Genomic DNA, 26,377 nt, shown 5'->3' on the forward strand with positions numbered 1-26,377 from the left:
ACCTGCATTGCTTGTGGTCCTTTCTTTCCTTGTCTTTTCATGCTGCTCACGTTTCTTTCTGCTTGGTGAAACTGTTGTGATTATGAGTTTTTCCCCCTAATTATTTATATTGCTCTTGTATAGTTGAAAAATCTCCCTTGCAGGGTGGGTAGTAGCTGTGCTCCTTCTCTAGTTGGGGTGATCTCAATACCGCGCTGGCAGGCCGCTAGGCCTGCTCTGCCGGTTGTTCGCAGGTCTGCCCACCCTGCGGGAGCGGGTGGCGGCTCTGCTCTGTCCCCCCTCCAATTGTGGCGATATGACTATCACCCCCTCGCGTCGTTGGGCCTGATCCGGATGCGGGCGGCTGCTCTGCTCTGCCCCCCTACTCCAAATGGAGTGGCGTATCTACCATGCTGGCAGGCCTCTAGGCCTTTTCCGTTGGTGGGTCTCAGGTCTGCCTGACTCTGGCAGTAAGGGGAGTTGGGTGTCGAGAGTCCTTTGGTCCTTGTGGTCACGCCCACAGAGAGATTTTGAAGTTTCCCGGTTGTTCGCCAGGTGTGTGGGGCTATTAGCAGAGCCCGGAGGGCATGGCCATGTACGGGGCCATGCGGGGATCCTTCTAGCTGAGTCGGGCCACCGGGAGCCATGTGAAGAGCGGGGTAGCTGTGTCTGCGTGGTTAAGATCCGAGCGGGTGGTTTGGCTGTTCGCTGAGCGAGAGCAGGGCCTCCCAGGAGAGCCGATATGGCGGAGGCGTCTGCCGGTTTGGGCTGCCACTCCGCTCCGGGCGGCCGCTGCTTTCAGAAGCTGCTGGTGGTTGCGGGATTGGACCTCTGTGCCCGCCGGAGGGGCCACCTGTAGAGCCGGGAAGCTGCGACCACGTGGTTAGGGACCGGATGGGTGATGCGGCTGCCTCCAGAGCGAGCACTAGGCCTCCCAGGGGGAGCCCGGATGGCGGAGGCCGAATTCCGGTTCGGGCGGGGCGGGCCAAGCCGCTCCGGGTGTCCGCCGCTTGCAAAGAACGGCTGCTGTTTACAGAAGATGATTTCTGCACCCGCCGCGGGGCCACCTGTCTATTCGGGTAGCTGTGGCCGCGTGGTTAGGAACCGGGTGGGTGATGAGACTGCTCCCAGAGCGAGCACTAGGCCTCCCAGGGGGAGCCCGGATGGCGGAGGCCGAATTCCGGTTCGGGCGGGGCGGGCCAAGCCGCTCCGGGTGTCCGCTGCTTGTAAAGAACGGCTGCTGTTTACGGAAGATGATTTCTGCACCCGCCGCGGGGCCACCTGTCTATTCGGGTAGCTGTGGCCGCGTGGTTAGGAACCGGGTGGGTGATGCGGCTCCTCCCAGAGCGAGAGCTAAACCTCCCGGGGGAGCCGCTTGCGGGAGCAGCTGATGTCTGTGGGACTAGATTTCTGTGCCCGCGTGGCCGTCCAAAATCCACTTCTCTGGGACAAACTGTCACTTCCAATAAACCTACCAGTTCACGGCAGCTCTCTTCTTCAGGGAATTATGCTAGAAGTTCCTCCGTAGGTAGGCTGCCGCTGTTCCGATGGGTCTTTCTTATCTGGTTAAAGTGGAGACGTTAGAATCGCTGCTTCCTCGCCGGCCGCCATGTTGGGTCCCCTCTCATTTTTAATTAATTCTCAGTTTTTTTTCTATTAGAAGCAATACCTCTGCAAAACACTAACAGATATTAGTTATAAACTTTACAAAGAAAATACAAAATAAAATTAACTAAATTAAAAACATTCAGTTTGCATAATATTTATAATCCAAATAACATAACTTTCATAATTTCAAACCTTACTTAGTTATATATTATATTCCCTGATTGTTTTGAGATCACAGTAATTTTTACAACGAAAATTAATCCTTAAAATATAATTTAGTGAGCTTAAGTCTAGCATATTTTTAAATTATCTTAACATGAAGTAAGGTGAAGAGTCTTAAAACTTAGCTGAGGTGGGGTTAAACAAATCTTACATAAAGTGTTTTAATCTCTGAAGCTGATATTTGCCTCTTTCTTAAATACCATTTTCAATGTTTTAATATACAGTTTTTTGAGACTATATGAATGTTAGTTAACAGAATACAACATTTCATCTGAAACATGAATCAAACAAAAACTAAGAGAGATTTTAACCTTTGTGAGAAAGTGGCAAATGTTTTTATGTTTCACAATATGAACCTTTAAACAGATAAGGCTCTCATTATCTTTTAAAAATGCATTTAAAATTTCCACCGAAGTGTAAAAGGTAACATAAGATTTTACATTCATCTTATTATTAACATGTTCAATTATAAAACATTAAATAACATAAATAAATCCCCAGTCAAATTTGCTCTAAGTCTAAAAATACCATTACATACAACTTTAGTTTGGAGAACACCAGCTTGATAAAGTGCTCTCCTAAGCTTCATATTTTAAAACTTGTATCCTAGAAGACCATGAATATATGTAAAATACAAAGAAGAACTAATAGCATCACAATTACACAGATGTCTTATATTAACTAGGTTTAATTTTAATAAAATTAAGAATCCATAAATAATTACAGGCTTGTAGAGTTTAGCAGTACTAGCAAAAATCAAGAAGAGTCTCAAATCTCTTATACATTTAAGGAAGAGTGTTAATGATCAGAACCCTGAAAGAGAACGTAAAAAATACAGACAAAGTAGTCTGTGGTTATTTCCCATACTATATTCCCCAAATGAAAGGGAAATATCAACCCCAGGGGACCCCCATAATCCCTTCTGTTTTTCAAAGTCAGTCACCTGATCAGAGAGTGAGCAGGATGAGGAGCAGAACAGAGGAGCATAGGCCATGGTGGAAATTCCTGCAGAAGTCTTGATTCCTGAGGATTAACAGCTGTATTAGAGCTTCCCAGTGTCTTTGTACTTATATTCCCACTAAAGGAGATGGAGGATACTTCCATACAAATCAAAAGACATCCTCCCTGTGGATGTCTTTCCATACCCTGAGCTCTGAGTTCTTTCTGCATGGGGCTGGGCAGAAACTGTCCTTTGTCTCCCAGGGCTGAGATTCAACAGTTGGTTTGTTGTGAAGAACTCTGTGCTTCAGGCAATGAAGAGGAAGTCAGTAGTTGGCTTCCAGGAGAGCAGGACCACAGTACCCTCTCCTCCCTTAGGGATGGATTTACTTCAGGTGTTAGACAGACACTGGGGGACCCTGGAGAGAGATGTGCCCATCCTCAAGTATTTTATCATTCTGGCCTTTTCTTCTATTGTGGACTTGTTCTGGAGTCAACACACTAGAGACAAATGAAACTTATTGACTAGCCAAAAGCTTTTTGCTGGAAAAGACTGGAACCTGGCTTTCCCTTATCTTCTGTCCCCTTTCTACCATGACAGGTGGAAGTTTAGCCCCTTAGCCCTCCTCCATACCCTTTCTTCATAAAGGATGAGAAACACAGAGTTATTCAAAGAGCTTGGTTTGCCTTGTGGGGACTTAGCTCTGAGGTACACTAGGATACCCTATTTGGATGTAGGCCAGTATCCTTAGCCTAAAGTGGTACTAAAAGGCTGATCATGTCTAAATTTTGGTGACACTTTGGCAAATAGAATTGGGGTGCAGGTATAAGCATAATCAAAAGTGAAAAAGAAAGAAAGAATTCCAGGCACCATGCACTCCTCTCCTGTACATGCACCGAGGTAAAACAGGGAGGAAGAAATAATGAATATTTTATATCTTCCCCTAAAACAGGCCTAGAGTAAGGCTTGTGGACAAATCTGGCTCACAGCATAGATTTCAATTCAGTTTCTTTTTGTTAATGGGTTGAAATTAATGTAAAATTAACAATTTAAGGTGTGAAAATCAATGATATTTATCAGTTTATTCATAATGTTGGGCAATTATTTGTCTCTTTCTAGTCCTAAAACACTTGCATCAACTTGAAAGGTAAACATACACCCACAGTCTTAACCAGTTTTTGTTGTTGTTGTTGTTATTTTGTTTTTTTGCCTTGTTATGACAAAATATCCAAGAAAAATCACCATGCAGTAGGAAATTATTTATTTTGGCTCATGATTTCAGATGTTTTAATCTATAATCACTTGACTCCATTCTTTCTGGGCCAGAGGTGAGGCAGAACATTATGGCAGGAAGCAATGCTGCTTATCTCATAGTAGCCAGGAAGAAAAGAGAGAGTGCTTTTATATAATAAAGACTCTCTCCCCAAATTCATTAATCCATGTATCCATAAATGGATTAATCCATGAAGGAATACTCTTCACTTCCTGCTCTCTTCATCCCTTGGCAAACACCAGTCTATTTTCTGTCTCTGGAGATTTATCTGTCCTTGATAGTTCACTTAGCATAATTTCTTCCAGGTTTATTTACATTGTAGGGTTTCATTGCTGAACCATATTCCACTGTATGCACATATCTATTAACTTGTGATAAACATTTGTGTCCATTATTCTTTTTTGCAATTGTGAATATTATTACAAATATATGCATAAAATTTAAATTTTTTTTTAAAAAAATTGATATTGAGGATTGAATATACAGGTACTTTACACTGAGCTACATCCTTAGGCCTTTTAATTTTGGGGGACAAAGTTTTGCTAAATTGCAGAGGCTGAACTCAAACTTTGATCCTATCTCCTTTACCTCCTATTCCCCAGTATTATAGGCACTCACCACAATGACTGCTATGCATATAATTTGTTAATTAAATTCATGTTTCCAATTGTTAAGGGTATGTACCTAGAATGGTGATATAGATCCACATGGTAATTATATGTTAATTATTTGAATAATTGACATTTATTTTCTAATTTGGGTGTTATGGTTTGGATGTGAGGTGTCCCCCAAAAGCTCACTCATGATACCATGCAAGAAGGCTCAGGGGAAAATGGTTGGGTTGTAACAGTCTTAACCCAATCAGTGATTTAATCCCTGGATAGGGATTAACTGAGTGGTAATTGAAATGGTAGGGTGTGGCTGGAGGAGGTGGAAATTGGGCATGGCTTTGGGTACAAATTTTTATCTGGCAAGTGGATTCTCTCTCTGCTTTCTGATTGACATGTGAGATTTCTCCTTTGCCACATTCCACTGCCATGATATTTTTGCCTCACCTCAAGCCTGAGGTATGGAACTGGCCTTCTATGGACTAAGACCCCTGAAATTGTGAGCCCTAAAATACACTTTTCCTCCCTCTGGTCATATCCTTTAGTCACAGCAGCGAAAAAAAAACTAAAATATTGGGTAAAACAGTTTACATTGAACTGCAAAATTTTAAGTTTCCAAATTCTTTAAACCTTTGCTGAAACTTGAAATATTTCTTGTTTATGAAAATAATAGCCAAACAAATGGCAATGAAATGGTGCATAATTATGGTTTTGACCTGCATTTCCCTTATAATTGATGATTTTGAGAGCATTTTCATGTGCCTCTTTTTCACCTGTCCATCTTTTTTAAAGAAAATTCTGTTCAATCTTTGCTGATTTTTGTAGTGTTACCCACCTTTTGTTGTTCAGTTGTAAGTTTCTTGAATATTCTAGATGTTAGAGCTTTCTCATCTATATAATTTGCACATATTTCTCCCATTTATATGTTGACTTTTCATTGTCTTGACATGTCTGTAGATGTGACCATATTTTTTGTTGTTTTAATTCTAATAAGATGATATTCAAATTTTTTCCTTTGTCATATTTTTTTTGGTCACATCCAACAATCCATTTATATACCTGTTTCTCAAATTTTTTTTCCCTAATACTTTTATTATAAGGGTTAATTTATGGTTTCACCCATTGTATATAGGTTTTTAATATATTTTGATTTAATCTTTGAATATTTGTGCAACAGGGGTCTAAATTTATTCTTTTTTGTGTGTCTATGTGATGGTTTCACGTAGACACACAAAAAGAATATTTCCTGAAAAACCAATAACTTTATATTTTATTTATCATATTCAATTGGTAACATTATTAAAAATAAATTGACTAGAAATGTGTGGACTTAATGATGTGTTTATTCATATGCTTGCATCACATCTTGATTAGTGTAGTTTTGAAATATTATTTAAAACCATGAAGTAAAAACTGTCAAACTTTTCATGTATTTCTAAAACCTAAAGGAAAGTTGATGAAAACTTGACACTGCCAGAGTGTTATGGTTTGAATGTTCCCCCAAAGCTCATGGGTGAGATAATGCAAGAAAGTCTGGAGGAGAAGTGATTGGGTTTTAGCCTTAACTTACTCCATGAATTAATCCATGATAGAATTAACTGAGTGGAAGATTTTTATTTCATCATCAAATGTAAAGCTTAATTTTACTGGATATAAGATTCTTGGTTGACATACATTTTCTTTCAGAGCTTGGTATATGGTGTTCCAGAATTTCCTGGCTTTGACAGTCTGGGTTGAAAATCTGCTGAGGTACAAATTTGTCTCTCCCTATATGTGATCCGATTCCTCTCTCTTGTGGCTTTTAAGATTTTATCCTTATTCTGTATGCTAGCTTTTGTGTAGATCTGTTGTAATTTTGTACATTTGATATCCTGTAAGCTTCTTGTATTTGTTTTTTCAATTCATTCTTCATGCTTGGGAAATTTTCTCATATTATCTTATTGCATTCATTTGGATTGAAAGTATGTGCTTTTCTCTATCCCAATAATGCTTAGATTTGATCTTTTGATGCTGTTCCATAATCTTTGCATGTCCTGTTCATGGTTTCTTATTATCTTCACTGTGTGATCAACTTTATTTTCCAGATTGTGTACTTTGTCATCATTATCTGACGTTCTTTCTTACAAGTGATCTTCTCTGTTGGTTATGCTTTCTATTGAGTTTTTAATTTGGTTTATTGTATCCTTCATTTCAAGGATTTCTGAGTGTTTTTTTCCCACAGTCTCTATCTCTTTCTTAAAGTAATTTTTTGCTATCTGTATTTCCTCTCTTATCTCATTGTTGGACTGATCAATTTTTTTCCTGTATTTGCTCATTTAGGTCATTCTTTAATTCACAGATCATTTTAATTATGAACCTTCTAAACTCCTTCTCTGACATTTCATCAACTTTGCTGTCCATGGTTTCAGTTATTATAGCGTCCTGGTTTGTTTGGGGAAATTTCCTCCATTGTTTATTCGTGTTGTCTATGTGTCTTCCTTTCTTTCAGAGTGGATCTGAGATATTATAGTTTCTAACCTATATCCTTGTATTATTCATGCAGATTGTCTTTTCCTCACCTTGATTTTGGGCTTCCAGACCCTGTTGGTTTCCCTCAATGTATGCTACAGCAACTAAAGGTGGTGGCGGCAATAGCCAAGGTAACTTGAGATAATAGTTGAGGTGCCCCAAGATGGATGCAATGTCTTACAGAGATGGGGCTGAAGAGATGAGCCTCAAACTCTCTTTGGTATGCCTTCTCTGATATGCAACTGCTCCTGGGCCCTGCCTATTGTCAAAAAGGTAGGGGCTACTGTGTAGGGAAGGCTATAGTGATGACTTCAGTGTACCAAGATGGAAGTAGGTTAGGCTTAGGCTCTCAGGTGTTGGGGGGTGAACTTAGACCTACCATGGACCTGGTTCTCACACAGCTGATGTGGGAAGACCTGAACTGGGACTGACCTCCCTGTGGTAGCCTGGTGGATGGAAGGGGCAGTCCTGTGCTGGAGGCTGGGCTCTGGTGGGTGTCTGCAGGTAGAGGAATGGACTTGGGCCTACTGTGAACCTGGGTCCTGAGCAGGCTGCTGTAGGGAGATCTGAAATGGGGCCTGGCCTCATGTGGTAGTCTTTTGGTCATAAGGGAGGTCCTATGCTGGAAGCTGAGCTCCAGCAGGTGTCTCAAAAATCCTTCATTATTTATGCACAAATTCTCCCACCAGAATTATTTGTGAGATTTTGGGTTGAGGCCTTTAATGTTTCAGTTGTGTGTTGCGGGGTCACATCATAGATTTTGACCTGGGGGGTTCACATTTTGTTGATGGATAACACACTGGCTCTTACTTAATATAAATGTTGCTAGAAGTTCATACAACTCATCCTGCTCTGCAGTACATTTGCTCATGGAGTTTGTCTTCTCTGCTCAGAGTTTGTACTGCCTACCACCCACTCCTGTGTTTTCTTTATTCAGGATGTAGGGGCCCATTATATCCTTTTTCACTGTCTCCACATAAACTCTTGAAATCTAGTCCATCCTACTGGTCACCTTCACTATGCTAAAGTTGATTTTCTTCAACTCTTATCTGGGCCCTAAAGTCAAATTTCTTTCTTTCTTTTTTTCTTTCTTTCTTTCTTTCTTTCTTTCTTTCTTTCTTTCTTTCTTTTTTTCTTTCTTTCTCTCTCTCTCTCTCTCTCTCTCTCTCTCTCTCTCTCTCTCTCTCTCTCTTTCTTTCTTTCTTCTTTCATGTTTTAGTTGTCAGTGTACCTTTATTTTATTCATTTGTATGTGGTGCTGAGAATCAAACCCAGTACCTTACACATGCCAGGCACTATGCCACAACCCCTGACCCACAACCCCAGCACTTAAGGTCAAATTTCTTATTTGACTTTCTCTTGAATCAATTTGGAACCTCAAATTTAAATGTCTACAAATCAGGTTCAATCATGACCTTTGCCTTAATCCTGTTCCCCTGGGTTTCCTCTGCTGGTGAATTCACAGGTCAATATGAGCTCCCATATAGTTTTTTCCATTTGCCAGACTGTCTCCTGAGCTCAGTATATTCAGAAGTGTCAAAATTGCCTTTTTAATGAGCTTAGCGCCTAGTGGAGAAGCACCCAATAGAGTGAGCAGAGTCACCCAGAAGTATCATGTGGCTGACACTACAGTAACCAGGCTCACCCTGAGCATCTAGAATTCATGTCTGATAGCTGAGAGCCTGTTTCCTTTCATAAGACAATAGCATTGAACATCTCCACAGACTGTCTAAAACCTCCCCTTGCTGTGTATTTTCCTGTTCCTTCTCCAGGTACACTGCTCACCTGAGTCATACAGAGTCCCTGGGGAGTTTTTCTCCACCATTTTTCTCATTTTTATTTCATTACAATCATGGTATTTGATGGGATATTTCACATACATGTTTGTGATAAAACGATTTTTCTACCTAAACTCTATATTTCTTTTCCACATTACGAGTAAATAAACATTTGTTTTCACATTCAAAGTCTTTGTGAGCTTTTCCCCTGCCATTCTACCTTAACTCCTCCTCCTATAGCCTGTACAGAACCACAAATAGATTCCATTTGTAAAGATGATTCTTATTCCTGGACCACAAGATTCCCTTGTCTCTGAATCCTTTTGGTCCTTCTGCTCATCCCCTTCTATGTTTATTTATGACTAGGCTCCAAATTATCTACTATAGAAGTTCTACCATGAGGACTTGGGTGGTCATCAATTTATTGCAAATAGGACAATTTTTAAACCTAAGAAATAAACATAGTTTTTCCAATACTTCCATAACTAAAATTTAAACATAAAAATTTTCATCAAAGAATAAGAGTACACAGATATAATGAATAATGAAATTATGGCCTTTGCTGGTTGAACTGAAGACTGTCACACTAACCTGAAATACACCAATCCCCCAAACCAAAGGCTGAATGTTCTCTTTGATATGTGGATACTGACACACAATAAGGTGGTGGGAGAAAAAAAAAATAGAAGTTTATTGTATTAGATAAAGAGGAATGACAGGAAGGGAGGATGATGGGAGTAGAAAAGAAAATATAATGAACAAGACAGAACTTTTTTATGTTCATAAATAAATACATGATCTGTGAAACTCCACATCATGTACAACTGCAAGAATGGGGTTAGAATAAGTGATATTCCATGTATGTATAATATTTCAAATTACACTGTATGGTAATGTATTTCTAAAAAGAACAAATAATTTAAAAAGCCCCAAAAGTTTCTTTCAAATTTTCTTAGAGCAAAAATTTAAAGTATCAATTATATATTCTATTTTTGAAAGGTCTTTTCTTCTTATTTTTGGAGAATATTCATGAAAAGTTCCCAGATTCTCCCTTTATTTCATAGGAAAGGAAGCTCTGTATAGGACATTGTATTAAATGTCTTGCTTGATAATGAAAACTTTGGACAAATGAATCCTACCATAATTATACCAGACCAAGGGATTTTAAATGTAATGAAAAGCCAATTCATCAATCCCAATAGTAGATTGTATTATCATTTAAAAACATAATCAAAATTATACATTAAAAATATCTAAAATAATATGGATTAAAAAGAGAATGAATATAATTTTCCTCATTTTTAATATTTGATTTACTGTACATATTTACATGTGATATATCTATTGCTATCTATTTTTAAAAATACTTAATATTTTAACATTGAAAGAGAAGGGTATCACTTTGATTGTTATCAGTTATTTGTAATCAATAATGATTAATATCATTTCTAAAGTATTTGAATAAAGCATTGACTATAATCAAGAACAACTTTGAAAGTGTCTCACCAGAGTATTCTACCCTAGCAACCGACCCTGAGGGACTGCTCCTTGCCATGCTTCCTGTCTTCATTTCATACTAGCAGAACTTCCAAGGCCTTATCATTCAGAGAAAGGGTCATGTTCTGACATAAATGTCCAAATGCACTGTAATGTGTGTGTGTGTGTGTGTGTGTGTGTGTGTGTGTGTTAAGTGTTGATATTGTGGAATTACAAGTCTGGTTTTTCTCCTGGCCCCTGCTGGGTTAGAACAGACCACCCCCAAGTTTATGCTTATCAGATCATTCAGGTGGTTTAAGAAAGCAGGATGGCTATACTAGAAAGACAAGAGATCATTAGAAATTTGGAGTGTTGACTGCATTCTACAAAAAATTCTCCTCACCTTCATGAAGTTGAGGAGATTGGAGATTGAGTTTAATTTATTAGAATTATATTTATGTGTTTAAGGAATAAAGACTCAACAAATACCATGAACTCACATTTTCTGAATAAACTTTTGTGCTTGTTAATTCTATGAAAATATCAAGAGAGTGGGGGAATCCTGAGGATAAAGATGCTTAAAATCAGCAAACTCCAAGAAGCAGACTTTTTGGTCTCTTTAACTGAATTGTTATGATTTGTATTCTCTATAATAATACTGTAACCTTTTAAAAAATAGAGTTTTCATTTTGTTCTGTGACTAACTGTTATGAATCAGAAAATGTGAAGTGTTCATGGAAATTCCTCAGCTTGTGGTGAAGTGACCCTAAATATAATCTGTCTGGTACCTCTGAAAATGACTGATGTCTCAAGCAAAGTCAGTATTAACCTCAAGATTTGATTTTGATCTAGGTAATTAGAAACAGAAACACATTGCAGAGTGATTTTACATGCACACAAATAAATTGACTAAAAGGATGGCAATGAGGCAAATCCCAAAGGCACCCTGGATGCAGAGAAGGCTTAGAATACCCTATCTTGGGTGTTGTATCAGTTCTCTCTGTTTTTACCTGTCTATAAAAGTCAGAAATACACACCTTGAGAGTTCTGTGCACAAGTAAGTGGTGGAAGGTAGCAAGGTGGGTGAAGCCCAGGTGGAAAATTTGTGTATGTTACCCTATTAGTCAGGGTCAAGATCTGGAATTTCAAGGGAAATATTCAGATCCCACCACTGTGTGCAATACTCATATTTTTTTGAATATGGACAAAAGAAACAGAAGATGGTGACAAAATGAATTATATGATGTACATATATGTAAAGAGCATTAAAATCTCTAAAATAAAATTACAACAGCATACTCACGACTGGGAATAAACACACATCTCCAAATCAGAATCAATATTTCAACTACTGCTAAGAATGTATTTTTATATGAGGAATATTTAATGTGAATTAAATTTATGAAATATATGGGAAGTTAGATATTATTAGTCATGATAAGGAAGCTCCTAGGAGTTTTTGTCTTATTTCCCCCTTGCCTGTGTCACTGTGCATTACATGAAGCTGCTCCCACTGCCATGGTCTGCCCCATAGTAGTAGACATTCTCATCTTCTTCCTGGATGTTCTGGATGGTCAGGTACCGATCCAGGCCAGAGCCTGAGCCTGAGAAGCGATCAGGAATTCCATCCCCCTTGGATCCCACAATGCCACTACTGCCCACATGCATCACAAAATGGGGGCTCTTCCCTGGGCTTTGCTGGAACCAGTTCACCACATAACTATTGTAGCCACTGCTCAGGGTGCAGGTGAGTTTGGCTGTTTGTCCCAGGGAGGCAGATGCAGAGGGAGGCTGAGTCAGCACAGGTTGGGAGAGGGACCCTGTAAACATAGACACATCATGGTAGAAAACAGAGCCACTATACATGTGTTTGGGGATCTAAACCAGTGAGGATAAACTCAGAAAAGGGGTCTGCCATGGGGCACAGAGATCTATCCCTACCTGAGCAGTTAGTGAGCATCACAAGGAGAAGAAGAGTCCTGACCATGTTGGACAGTTTCATGAGTCCAGAGCTGCTGTGGGCTGCCCTCAGCCTTTCTTATCCCTCCCCACTGGCCTCAGGGTGGAGCAGCTCATGCAAATGTGACTCCACCCACTACCTCTCACTGGCTGCTTTTCTAGGCCTGGAATGATGTAAAAGGAAATCTGGGCTGTTGTGATGCTTTCGTTTGCCTGATGGGCAGAACCTGGGAGGAAGCAAGTGGTGGGGCTCTGCTGAGCCCACATCAGTGACACAGGGTTCATCTCCTCTGCCCACCCCTGTTTAGATGTGAAGTCCTCCGGGGACATCTCAATCTGTGAACATTCTTCAAGTGTCTCCAAGAAAGTGTTCCATGATCTCCTGAAAATTACACGTAAAAGTTTAATCTTCTCTTGGATCCTGACTCTGACTTTTTACCTTTTCATTTGAATATTAAAAATACTGATGAAGATATTTCTCTGTCAGTTATTGTGCTCAGTGAATTACCACATGCAGTGTAATAATTCACTGCATGTGGTAATTTGAGAGTTTGTTTTCCACCAAAAATTCACCAGAAACCAATAATCAAATATGAAAAGTATCATGAAAAAGGAGCATAGAGCTCAATGTTCTCACTGCTTAGGGTCATTTTGGAAAACCAACTCAGGTGGTCATAATTAAACTGTTTTTTCATGTTCTATCATTATATCCTTCTTTCCAAATATAAGTTGGCTGAACTGGGTAAGACACTTGCCCAAAGATACATCCAGCACCCCACATTAGAGTTTGTGTGAACCTGATCAAATGAATGACATTTTCTCATAAATACCGAGCTACTGGGCAAAGAGGAAAATTTGGCATATATACCTATAATTGAAATGACTACAAATTAAGAAGAATAAATCAACAGAAATTATTTATCTTTCATTTGCATAGGTCAGAAGAGGACACAAATCTCACTGGGTTAACTTCAGCATGTTGACAGTGTTGCACTGCCTTCTGCAGGCTCCAGGAGAGATACTATTTTCTTGCATTTTCTAAAAACTAGGTATTACCCACATTCCTTGGCTGGTCCCTGTATCCATCTTCAAACCAGAAATCCTAAATGGAGACCTTCTCAAATCACACCACTCTAGTTGATTCTTCTAACCTTTTCTTCCACTTTTAAGGACCCTCATGATCCCACTGACTCCAGATAAATTTCAGGATTACCTCCTCCTGACCTTAATATGAGCAGATTAGTAACATTAATTTTATGTGTAATTTATTATCACGTTATTGTATACACTAGCATATTCATAGAATCCAGGGATTAGGGTGTGCACAATTTTTTCTGCTACACTGTTCTTTTCAGGGGGACTTTTAACCATTTATGAATACTTATTAAAAATATAAGAAGACATCACCTAAAAGGCACAAACATATAAAGTTGTGCTTTGTTGTGCTTTTACATTACACATGTATGATTCTTCATAGCACATTGGGTAGTTTATAATTAAATCATATATATATATATATGATTTGCATATATATATATATATATATACATATATATATATGATTTGTGCTATGATTTCATTATTATGTACATCAGAAAGCCACTAAGAATGTCCTGTGAACATACATCATGAATTTGATTTTCTGGTTTATGACTTTAGCACCATGTATAACACAGAGTAGAGTTATCTCTTCTTCCCCTGTGAGTTAGCAGCACTGAGTAAATCTTAGGGCTATTATGCCATGAATTACATAAAAATCAGCTCAGGCTATAGCTCAGACATATTCAGAACAAATGTGTGCTTGTCCAGGCATCTTTTTTCCAGGTAAATTTATGGGAAAACCAGAATCCTGATACTTTTCATGAGTCTGAGTAGCATAGAAGACACCAGGACAGGTTGCATGTAATCTATTGGTATCACTGTATGTAAGAGCTGCTGAAAGTAGAGCCACTGTTCCAGGGGTAGGTGAGTCTGGCAGGTGCTTCAGGAGATGTAGAGACAGAGGGTAATTGACTCAATACAAGCTTGAGAGGAAACTTTCAAACACAGATAGGAGTATAGGATAAGATAATGGGGGGAGAAATTTTTCTCATGGGTTCTGAGACTGAGTGATTGATGTGAACTAATAATTGAGATGCTGAAGATTGATGTTAATGCAGTAATGAGGTGTAAGAGAACTCTAGTTTTTAGTGGACACACTCCCCAATTCTCATAGTGAGGCTGAGCTATTCTAGGTGTCCTTTAATTTTTCACCCTATGGTAGAGGAGGGATGTTAATGCAACTCTTTTTCCATGATGGTTGCCCCAGGCTCTTGCTGAGCCCTGGTGTTGGAATGCAGCACACACTGCAGAGTGAGAAAGAATGAAGTTAGTTTCCTCCTTGAGGGAACCCTGGCAGGAAGCACCTGATGAGATGAGACAAAGGTCTCTTCTCCAGGGACTTAGTCAAGCCTGACAGAACACAGCTGCTAAGTCCCCATCAGAGCACAGTGGGTCCAGAGATGAGATTAGGGCTCATTTGAGTGAATGGTCCTAACTGAACAGTTGTGTGGGAACCACAAGGCAGTCCTGCAGTGCTCTCTGGTGGTGACAGAATACAAAAGGACACTACTGAATATAGAAGACACTTAGAAAACATTTTGAAAATTTATACTCCAATAAAATAGAAAATCTCGACACAGAAACAAATTTATAGAGACATATGACCTACACAAACTGAATCAGGAGGACATACATAATTTAAATAGATTAATTTCAAACAATGAAATAGAAGATGCCATCAAAAGCCTATCGACCAAGAAAAGCCCAGGACCAGATGAATTATCAATTGAGTTCTATAAGATCTTCAAAGAAGAACCACTAATACTCCTCAAATTATTCCATAAAATTGAAAAGTAGAGAATCCTTCCAAACTTATTCTGTGAGGCTAGTATTACCCTGATATCCAAACTAGAAAAAGACATATAAAAGAAAGACCAATATCCCTGATTCATCACATAGACTCAAAAAAATCTCAATGAAATTTTGGCAAATTATATATGAAAACATTAAAAACATAATGCACCATGATCAAATGGGGTTTATCACAGAGATGCAAGTTTGGTCAATAAATGTGATTCTATAGACTTAAAGACAAGAATCATATGATATCTCAATAGACGTAGAAAAAGCATTTGATAAAATATGGCACTCTTCTATGTTTACAACACTAGAAAAACTAGGGATCTTAGGAATATATCTCAACATTGTAAAACCTATCTATGCTAAACCCAAGGCCAACTTCATTCTAAATGGGAAATACTGAAAGCATTCCCTCTAAAATGTGGAAGAAGACACACTTCTTTTTAATATGGTCCTGGAAACTGAATCCAAAGCTATAAGACAGATGAAAGAAATTAAAGGTTTATGAATAGTAAAAGAAGACCTCAAACTATCACTATTTTTCAACAACATAATTTTATATTTAGAAGATCCAAGAAATTCCATCAGGAAAAAGCTTCAAGAATTAATAAATGAATTCAAAGTAGCAGGATATAAAATCAACACCCATAAATCAAATACATTCCTATACATCAGTGATGAATCCACTGAAAAAGAAATTAGGAAACTACCCCATTCATAATAGTCTCAAAAAAAATCAGATACTCAGGAATAGATTAGCAAAAGAGGTGAAAAACTTTTACAGTGAAAACTACAGAACACTAAAGAAATTGAAGAAGATCTTAGAAGATGGAAATATCTCCCATAGGCTTAATTAATATTTTCAAAATGGCCATACTTCCAAAATTGTAATGCAGATTTTATGCAATTCCTATATGGAAATCCCAATGGGATTTAATATTCATTTTTTAGTTGAAGGTGGACACACAATATCTTTATTTCGTTTTTATCTGGTGCTGAGGATTGAACCCAGTGCCTCATGTGTGCTAAGACAAGCACTCTACAACTGAACCCCAACCCCAACCCCAACCCCAATGACATTATTTATAGAAATAGAAAATAACAATTTTTTTCCAAAAATTTATTTGGAAAAAATAAGAGATCCAGAATAACCAAAGCAATCCTTAGCAAGAAGAGTGTACTAGGAGGCAACACAACACCAGATCTTAATTTATAATATGGAGCTATAGTAATAAAAACAGCGAGGTATTGGTACCAAAACAGACACATAGACCAATTGTAGAGAACAGAAGACACAGAGAGAAACCACATAAATATAATTATCTCATCCTAGACAAATCCCCCCAAATATTCATAGGATAAAAGGTAGCCTCCTCAACAAATGGTTCTGGGAAAACTGGAAATCCAAATGAAAAAAAATGAAATTAAACCCCTATCTCTCACCCTGCACAAAAATCAACTCAAAGTGCATCAAAGACTTAGGCACTAGTACAGAGACCCTTAACCTAATAGAAGAAAAAGTAGGGTGATTTTCTTAACAATAATCCTAAAGCAGAAGAAGTAAAATCAAAATCAAAAAATGGGATGGATTCAAATTAAAGAAAAGCTTTTTTTTTTCAGCAAAGAAAATAATCAATAATATGAAGTGAGAGCCTACAGAATGGGAGAAAATCTTTACCATATGAACCTCAGATCATTAATCTCCAGGATATATACAGAACTAAAAACATTCAGCCCCAAACAAAACAAAACAAAACAAACAATAACAACAAAACAAACAATAACAACAAAACCACAAATAATCTAATCAACAAATGGGCTAAGAAAATGAACAGACACCTTAGTAATTTCTTAGGTGTTTTTTGTTAGTTTTGTTGAATTGACAGTTTGCACAGTGTACATTCTATGTTCTATAGGTTAAAAAAACTGTATAAATTTGAAAGGTGTAATTTTTCTAACTAGGAGCAAAAAAAAAACACAATTTCTGATAAAACTGAGAGATGAGATCATTCTCTAAGGTGCAAAACTGATCGTCTACAATCTCAAATAGATAAAACTCTTGCAGAATTGAAGGGAGAGACATGAAACTTGGAAATAAATCGCAGACAGTGCTAGGAAAGGGGAAAAAAACGAGCTAAAGTAGGTATCAAATTGTCTCATTATTATTATTACCAAAGTAGTCAATATGATGTAGCTTTAGCTATTCTGTCACTCATGCTTACTAGCAAGTATATTAGATTAAGGTAAAATTTAACCTGGATATACTTCTGTTTATTGAGATCTGTGACAGGAGTGATCATACTTAGCAGTGAAAAGCCAAAAGCAAGATGGGCCACAGTGTGGGTGGTGGTGGTGTGGGTATCTATTGTTCAAGGTATTCAACCAGATATAAAACCTATATACAAGCATGTGTGTACCTAAAATAAAATAAAGTAACTCTTTCATGTCAAGACTGCTTGTTGGATTCCTCTTTATATGCACTTTATACATAGGATGAACTAGAATAAAAGTCATACAAATGACCACAATATCTGGTATCATCTTCAAAGAATATCTCTCACTTTGAAAAAGGCCATTGCAGTAAGCAACAAATCAGATCCTGCCTGATGTTGTGTCCTATCTGTGTCAACTCTAATTGTTCAGCAACTTCCTGTAATCCACCTTTAAGATTTTTTTCAGCTCTTTATGAAATATTCACATCATAAATGACAGAAAAAATAATTGAAGGATCTCAAAAATGTCAAGTTTTTTTTTTTTGGGAAAATTAGAGTTGCTCAGGATTTTTATTATATAGCCAAAGTCCTAACCATTGAGAAATGATTATCATTTAACCCCTTTATAGAGGACCACTCTCAAAGTCATAAGAAGTTATGCAAATACTGGGTCTGAATTCTTTCCTCTTTATGTTTCTTTTTAGACTAGATATCAGATAATATTAGTAGTTCTACAGATTTGGGGGCATATATGTCCTGTATCAAATTAAATTCAAAATTAAACTGTCAGAGTGAAGTTTCTGAAGGCCATTGTTCTATTTTTATTGGTTGTTCAAAACATTACAAAGCTCATGACATATCATTTTCATACTTGTTCATTTTTAAATGTCAGTCCTAGCTCAATTATCTTTAAAAAGTTTACATGACACTGCAATAGTTGGTGTTGATGTTTGTCATTACACCCGAAAACTTCAATGGGTCTTGCAACTACACCTGAAAATTTGGTGTTTTCAGCAACAAAATTATATTTTCAAATAATGACAAATTTTCTCTTCTCTTAATCCAGTTTATAAGCCCAAACTTTACGAATTCTTTGGCTCCTATCTACAGTTGTTGCTGGCACAGTGAGGGCACCAAGGGATCTAAATAACAAATATAAAAATGTTATATTTAATTAAAGATTTGTTTCAGAAAAAAATATTCTTTATTTATGTACTTGGACCTGTGAGCTGGTTCTCCTCTTCCTCCTCCTTACCATAGAGGCAGCACCCAGTGGCTGCAGCAGGTTCTTCATAGAACTCATGTCCAGCACTTGGGTAAGGGGAGTCAGAGCTCTGCCTCACCATGCTGCCCTGTAAATCTTCATCATAATTATCCTTCTTGATAAGAGAATATTGGTGGAAAATATGGTTAGCAAGATCAAAAAGTAATGGAAAACTTAAGTCTTCTATCAGTTCCATAGAATATTTTTTTTTCTAAAATAACTTAAAGTTTTAGATTGAGGTGTGATGAATCTAGACCTGTACATCAGAAAGCGGTGATGGGTACTCAGGGAAACCCAGCAAGGTCTTCTTTCTATAAACTTCAGAGTCATGGAGAAGCCGCCTCTCTTAAGTTAAAGCTGCCTCTCACCTCATTCCAGATTAAATTCAATGTTATTAAGCTTAAGAGGCATTACAGAAAAAAAAAAAAAGCCTAGTTTTTAACCAAAAGTGTATGATTTGATTTTGTCTCTAGTAACAGGATGAACAAAAAAAAGTATAAAATTAGGTCATTACAAATGTTGAAAGTCAGTTTTACAACTTGTTTGTCCTATACATAATAGCCCTATTATCTTAAATTGACTTAGTTGTTATATTATATTTGGTAATTGTATAAGGCGTTAAAAACAATAATTGTAAGGTTTATAAGGAAAATACCATATAAAATTAACAAGAGTAAAAATATATGTGATTATTATAATAACTATGAATTAAGGAATATAATTTTATATAATTGACCTTTTTATATATAGTCTTTTTGTTTATTTTAGGAATATAGTACATTTAGGAATATAGTAAATAAAAATTTATCTTTTGAATGTCACTTTAATGATTGTTTAACCTGGAATGAGGTGAGAGGTAGTTTTAACTTAGGAGAGGTAGCCTCTATAAAGTATATGGAAGATATAAATAGATATCTTTCCAAAATAAGAAACACATGTGTTTAGTAAGCATAGGAAAATATTTTTTATTTATTAATAATTAAAAAATAAAGTGAAGGAACAAATAGTTTTTACCTACCAATTAAGGAAAACATTTCATTACCATCAAATTTAATGATGATTGACATATGGGGCATTTGCATCTTTAAAATTTGTTGGGTAGATGTGAATTGGCAGTATCTTTCAGGACAGTGATTTAATAAATTACTTAAAAGTCTTAGAATTGTAATTGTCATAGATTTAGCAATGATATCTTAAGGGATTTCTGTTAAAAATCATTTTTATGTATAAAGATATAGCTACATGAATGTTCTTAATAGGTTTGCTTTTAAAGTAATAAAAAACAATTTAAATGTACAATATAAAGTTTTGGATAAATGAACTATCTGTTGAAGAATTTTTTAATTTATGTTTTTAGTTGCAATTGGACATAACACCTTCATTCTATCCATCTATTTCTATGTGGTGCTGAATATCGAACCCCAGGGTCCCACATGTGCCAGGCGAGTGTTTCCCCACTGAGCCATAGCCCCAGCCCCAATGATGAAGAATTTTTGACAATAAAAGTAATTTGTAAAGGAATATTAATTATGAGTAATTTAAATAATTTTATAAGTTTTAAAAATATTAATATGATTATATATTTATAAAACATGTGTATCTATGAATATATGCATAGAAAACAGATCAGAAAGCTCTATACTAATTGTTAATAGTAATTATCTCTGGATAGTAGAATTTTAAGAGATTCTTATGTACACTTCTTAATTTTTTTTTTAAAAGGAGTATCTTAAAAGTAGGTCCTGATCTTCATCATGTGAGATTAGGTTCAATTTCCTTAATAAGATTCCTATAGCACAAGAATTAAAACCAAGAATCAATAAATGGGATGGAACCAAACTAAAAAGTTTCTTCTCAGCAAAAGAAACAATCTGTGAGATGAATAGAGAGCCTACATCTTGGGAGCAAATTTTTACCCCTCACATATCAGATAGAGTACTAATCTCTAGGGTATATAAAGAACTCAAAAAGCTAAATAGTTAATTAATTAATTAATAACCCAGTCAATAAATGGGCCAATCATATGAACAGACACTTTTCATAAGAGAATATTCATCCAATAAATAAATATATGAAAAAATATTCATCATCTCTAGCAATTAGAGAAATGCAAATCAAAACTAAGATACCATCTCACTCCAGTGAGAGTGGCAGCTATTATGAAGATAAACAACAATACTTGTTGAAGAGGATGTGGGGAAAAAGGCACATTCATACACTGCTGGTGGGACTGCAAATTGGTGCAACCAATCTGGAAAGCAGTATGGAGATTCCATGGAAAATTTAGAATGGAAACACCATTTGACCCAGTTATCCCTCTCCTCGGTCTATATTTAAAGGACTTAAAAACAGCATACTAAAGAGACACAGCCACATCAATGTTTATAGCAGCACAATTCACAGTAGCTAAACTGTAGAACCAACCTAAATGCCCTTCAGTAGATGAATAGATTAAAAAATGTGGCATATATACAAAATGGAATATTACTCAGCAATAAAAGAGAATAAAATCATGGCATTTTCAGGTAAATGGATGGTGCTGCAAAAGATAATGCTAAGTGAAGTTAGCCAATCCCCCAAAAACAAATGCCAAATGTTTTCTCTGATATTAGGTGACTGATTCATAGCGGGGTAGGGAGAGATAGCATGGGAAGAATAGATTAACTCTAGATAGCGCAGAGGGGTGGGAGTGGATGGGAGGGGGCAGGGGGTTAGAAATGATGGTGGAATATGATAGACATCATTATCCAAAGTACATGTGTGAAGACATGAATTGGTTTGAACATAGTTTATATACAGAGATATGAAAAATTGTGTTCTATATGTGTAATAAGAATTGCGATGCATTCCACTGTTATGTATTTTAAAAATAAGAACAATTAAAAAAATAAATAAAATAAAATGGGTCTCTTGGCAAAAGTTAGGTATGATGTTTTAATTTTGAAACTAAACTTACTTTCTTATTTAAATGTTACTTCATAAAAATTTTTATATATAACTTTTGATTAATATAAATTAGTTAACATAATTTAATATTATATCTGAAACATGAAACAGACAAGTTAAGAGAAATTTTAATCCCCTCTGTAGGGAAGGTGTTGAAACATTTTTATATCTCACATTGTTATCCTTTTAAAAAGCTACTGTTTCTTAATTGCCTTTTAGAAATATAGTTAAGTTTACTTCTCAGTGTAGAGAGGAACAATGTTTTAATAACATTTATTTAATTATAAAGTATCAAATTACATAATTAAAAATTTAATTAATTTGTTATAATTATGTAAGTTTGCAAGAGATCATTTTTGTAGAAAACTTTAGGTTGGAGAGTATCAGCTTAGTAAAATGTTCTCTTAAATCTTATACTTTGTGTGGGCTCTCTCTCATCCAGGGAGGAGGTCTACGGAACAGTGTAGAGGAGAGTGTGGCTGGGGAGTTGCTAATCAAGACCCCCAGATACCAAGCAGGTCTGATTTTATTGTGCGGATACTATGTATACATAGGCAGGCAGTAGCTAAGCAGATTATAGGCAGCCACCAATACTATTTCTGGCAAATACTCCTTGCAGCGACCAATGGAGGAATGGGCCGTGAAGCAAGCATAGGGACTACAACAAGTGGCCTTTATGCCCAAGGCTGTGCCTATGGGGTAAGCGGTTTTCCATCACATGCCTAGCACAAGGGAGTGGTTTGCCACTCAGATGCCCTTAACATATACCACGTATGCAGTACTCCATGCACTTGTCCCCATAATATTTTAAAGATTTATATACTAAGGAAACAGAGATACAATTGATATATAAAAAATTAGTAATAATTTTTCATAATTACACTGATGTTTTCATATTAATCATAAAGAGTGTTTAAATAAAACTTTGAAATCTGGAATGCAAAATGGTACTTTAAAATAAGTTATTGTTTAGTCAAAATTGTGTAAACCTTATTTTTTTTTAAATTAGCTTTTTTGAAACTCATCAGAAACTTTTTTAAAACTCATCAGACATAAGAAATTATTCTATTGGAATGGGAGTAGATTAATGTTTTAATAAATCCTTATTTTCTCAATGCATAGATTAAACTTCAGTTTATGTAAGCATATCAATATTTAATCTTAGTGAAAAATCTCAGATAGTTTCAATTGGTATATCTATCTATCTCTATATCTATCTATCTATCTATCTATCTATCTATCTATCTATCTATCCATATCTCCAAGTTAATCACATACAAACTTGTCCTCTACTTACTCAGACCTTCTTTGTCATTTACATTAGACACTCTTGTGTATCACCATATAAAAGCTTTCTTGGAGTTGGGGCTGTGGCTTAGTGATAGAGTGCTTGATTTGCGTGAGTGAGGCAATTGGTTCGATTTTTAGCACCACTAAAAAAAAAAAGAAAAATTAAAAAAAACCTTTCTTATCCAGAAATATCTTCATTTTTATTTCTGTTAAAGTCTGCACAATATAAAGACATTTTATAACCCAGAAACATTTCTTTTTTTTAGAGCCTTCTAATTCCTCTTTCCTATCTGAAAAACATTCTTTTTGTTCATATTTGAAATAACCTTGTAAATTTCTGAATTTAGTTAAACTGTTTTATTTTAATAAGATGAAATATTTTAATTGAAATGTAGTCAAAAATTTTGGACCCTTTTGTATATAGAAATATACTTGTTGGGTTTCATCTCTTAGTAACCGTGTTTTTAGTAATGACATAAAACAATTTTAAATCTCTCTTTTTTACCAATCTATGAAAACATCAATAATGTTTATGTATGCTACCCCATGGAAATTAAAGAGTTTAGAATACCTGGGCTGGGATTGTGCTCAGTGGTAGAGTGCTCGTCGCACCAGGGTTTGATTCGCATAAAACCACATGAAAATAAAGGCATTGTGTTGTGTTCATCTACAAAAAAGATATTTCTCTCTCTCTCTCTCTCTCTAATAAAAAAGAGTTAAGAATACTTGATGTTACATTTAACAGTTACCATCTTAACTTTGTAATTTAATAAGTATTTCTTGTTATAATGATTTATGTAATTAATTCCATTTACCTTAAATTTAATTCATTTAGTTTTAACTGTAGAAGTCAGGGCATCAAGCAAATGTAGGTAACAGTATTTGGTATGTTTTTCCTTTGAAGAAAATTGTTAGAAGCAAATGGACATAAATTTTATACAGTATAGGAATTAGTGACTTGATTAATTATTTAACCAACTGGAAAAATCAGATTAATAATTTTAAAGACATCTGTATTTTCATTTGGTTACCAAACTTAAATAGAATTTTATTAAATAATATGAAGGAAAGGTGTTTGTATCTATTTTTATTTTAATTTTAGATTATGAGTGCACTTATTAATTTAGGCCAATTTTGATATCATGAAATTCAGTCTTAATGTAAATATAACCATTGTGTCTACACATTTACAAATCAGACAAATAGATAAAAGGAAAAATATTTTTATAAATTTTGTAAGTGGAAGTCCACCATATGATTCAAATACTTATCAGAACTTTTATTTGATTTAACCTATTTAGGAATTCAAAATACAGTTAATTAATTTTTATATGATTTAGTTATAAAACAGGCTTGCTTTAATAGATAAATTACATCTGAAAACTATGAAAATATTGTTAAATAAAATATTTCAGATTATCAGCTTCTTGTTTTAATAATTTTCAGACTTATTTTTAGTATCATCCTTATAAAACAAAAAAATAATCTATTAGAAAGCATAATTAGAACATATTTTTTAACCTTAAAATTCTTCTCTTAACTTGGCTGGTTAGTTCTGGAAAGAATGGAGAGAAAAAATATTTTTTTTTTTTTTGGTAAGAACTTTTGGTGGAACCGTTTCCCCACCTCCACTCTCTTTCTAAATTGGGGTTCACCCTCTGATTTGGGGGGGGTTGGCTCATCTAAACTTGTCTTTCCTCTTAATTTCCTTCAGAGCTGCCCCACATTTAGGCACAAGATATCACAGGGTGTCTAGCCTCGCCAGGGTAGTTTCCTTCTCAGAAGGTTGTTAGACACCTAAGAAAAAGACAGTCTGAAACAATTAGTAAAGAAACAAGAGAAAGAGACAGAAATGAGGTTCAAAGAGGAGCACCTGATAGATTCTTCAATCCTGTTAAGAGCTGGAACTGAACAACTACAAAATGGCTTTGGTTCTTTATTTAAGGGGAGTGTATCAAAGGCAGAAATAAGGTTTCAATGGGACCTTATCCCACTGCAAACAAGTTGATTGCCATCTTGGGAAGCCACACCCGTCTCTGAGAGGCTGTGTGAATGTGTAGCTCCAGTGGGTTTTCCCATTTACAGTGCAGTGCTGAACCTGACAGAGCTGAGTAGGAAGTTACAAATAGTGGGCAGCCTCAAACTAGCAGAATTACCTCTGGGAGTTCCCAGATTCCAGACATTCCTACCCAATGGCTTCCATGTAGATTGGGTTCATGCACATTTCATGGATGGCTCTTGGCAAGGTATTACCTGTTGGAAAAAAAAAATGAAAAAGTGAAGGTAGCACCCAACACTCAGACCAGGGTTCCTTTGAATGAATGATCCTTACTAACGAGCTATGTAGGGGCTATGTAGGGCAGTTCCACAGTGTACTTTACAGGTCACGGGACACAGAACCCCTCTTGGCTCAGAGCCCTGAGACCTCAGCTGGTTTCTACAATTCACCAGGTCACCGTCTCCATACACACAAGCATAGTCTGAACCTTGTATAATTTGCGACCAATTTATTGAGTGTAAATACTGTATTTTGCCAGTTCAAGAAGTTGTGTCCGTCTTTAGGAGGTGTAAATATACAATTAAGTGACAATATACAGTGTTAGTAACTCATTGAAGATGTAAAAGTGATATCCTTTTACTAATAAATAAATTTAGAATCAGACACATACTTAGTGCTTCACCATTGTGAAACAATAATTGGATTCCAACTACTGTAATATAAACTAATGTGTGCTTTGATCTATATGTTAGATAATACAGCAGTTTTAGTATTTAATAAACAGAAGTACAAGGGAACAAGAAGGGTTATATCTGCTGAGCTATTCACATGCCATATTGTGCAGAATGAATTCTAGTTTAGCACATACCTTTTCTGCCAATCAATTATTTCCTTACTTTATACACTTTATTCAGTGCAGAAGGAGCTCTACTGTTGACAGCAAGCCCAAAAATCCTTCAATCTTTATGCACAAGGTCTTGCATTGGAATCATTTGTGGAACCATGAGTTGAGATCTTGAAAGTTGCAATTTGGAGGAGTCACATGATGGATTTTGACCTCTGGATTTGACATTTTGTTAATGAATATCTCAAAAGCTCTTAATTAATATAAATGTTGCTAGGTAATCATACAACTCACCCTGCTCTGCAATGCACTTGTTCATGAAATCCATCTGCTGTGTTTAGAATTTTTTACCCCCATCAACCAGCCCCTGTGGTTTCTTTACTCAGGACCTGGAGAACCATCATGTGTTCTGTACTGTCTTCACATAAACCCACGAAATCCAGTCTATCCTACTAGTTACCTTTCCCTCATTCAAGGCCACATTACTTACCTCTTCCATAGACCTAAGATCAAATTTCTCCTTTTGAATTAATTTAATACCCCAACTTTAAATGTCTAGAAATGAGCAT

At 36.2% G+C, this 26,377-nt stretch overlaps 2 pseudogenes; both read right to left on the reverse strand.

The window, feature by feature from the left end:
• Positions 1-11,886: 11,886 nt before the first annotated feature.
• Positions 11,887-12,379, reverse strand: LOC101971395 (immunoglobulin lambda variable 9-49 pseudogene; annotated as a pseudogene).
• A 5,319-nt stretch (positions 12,380-17,698) lies between these two features.
• Positions 17,699-26,136, reverse strand: LOC144368451 (CCR4-NOT transcription complex subunit 7-like; annotated as a pseudogene).
• Between the last annotated feature and the right edge of the window lie 241 nt (positions 26,137-26,377).

Source organism: Ictidomys tridecemlineatus, chromosome 2, assembly GCF_052094955.1.
Source record: "Ictidomys tridecemlineatus isolate mIctTri1 chromosome 2, mIctTri1.hap1, whole genome shotgun sequence".
Lineage (NCBI taxonomy): Eukaryota > Metazoa > Chordata > Mammalia > Rodentia > Sciuridae > Ictidomys > Ictidomys tridecemlineatus.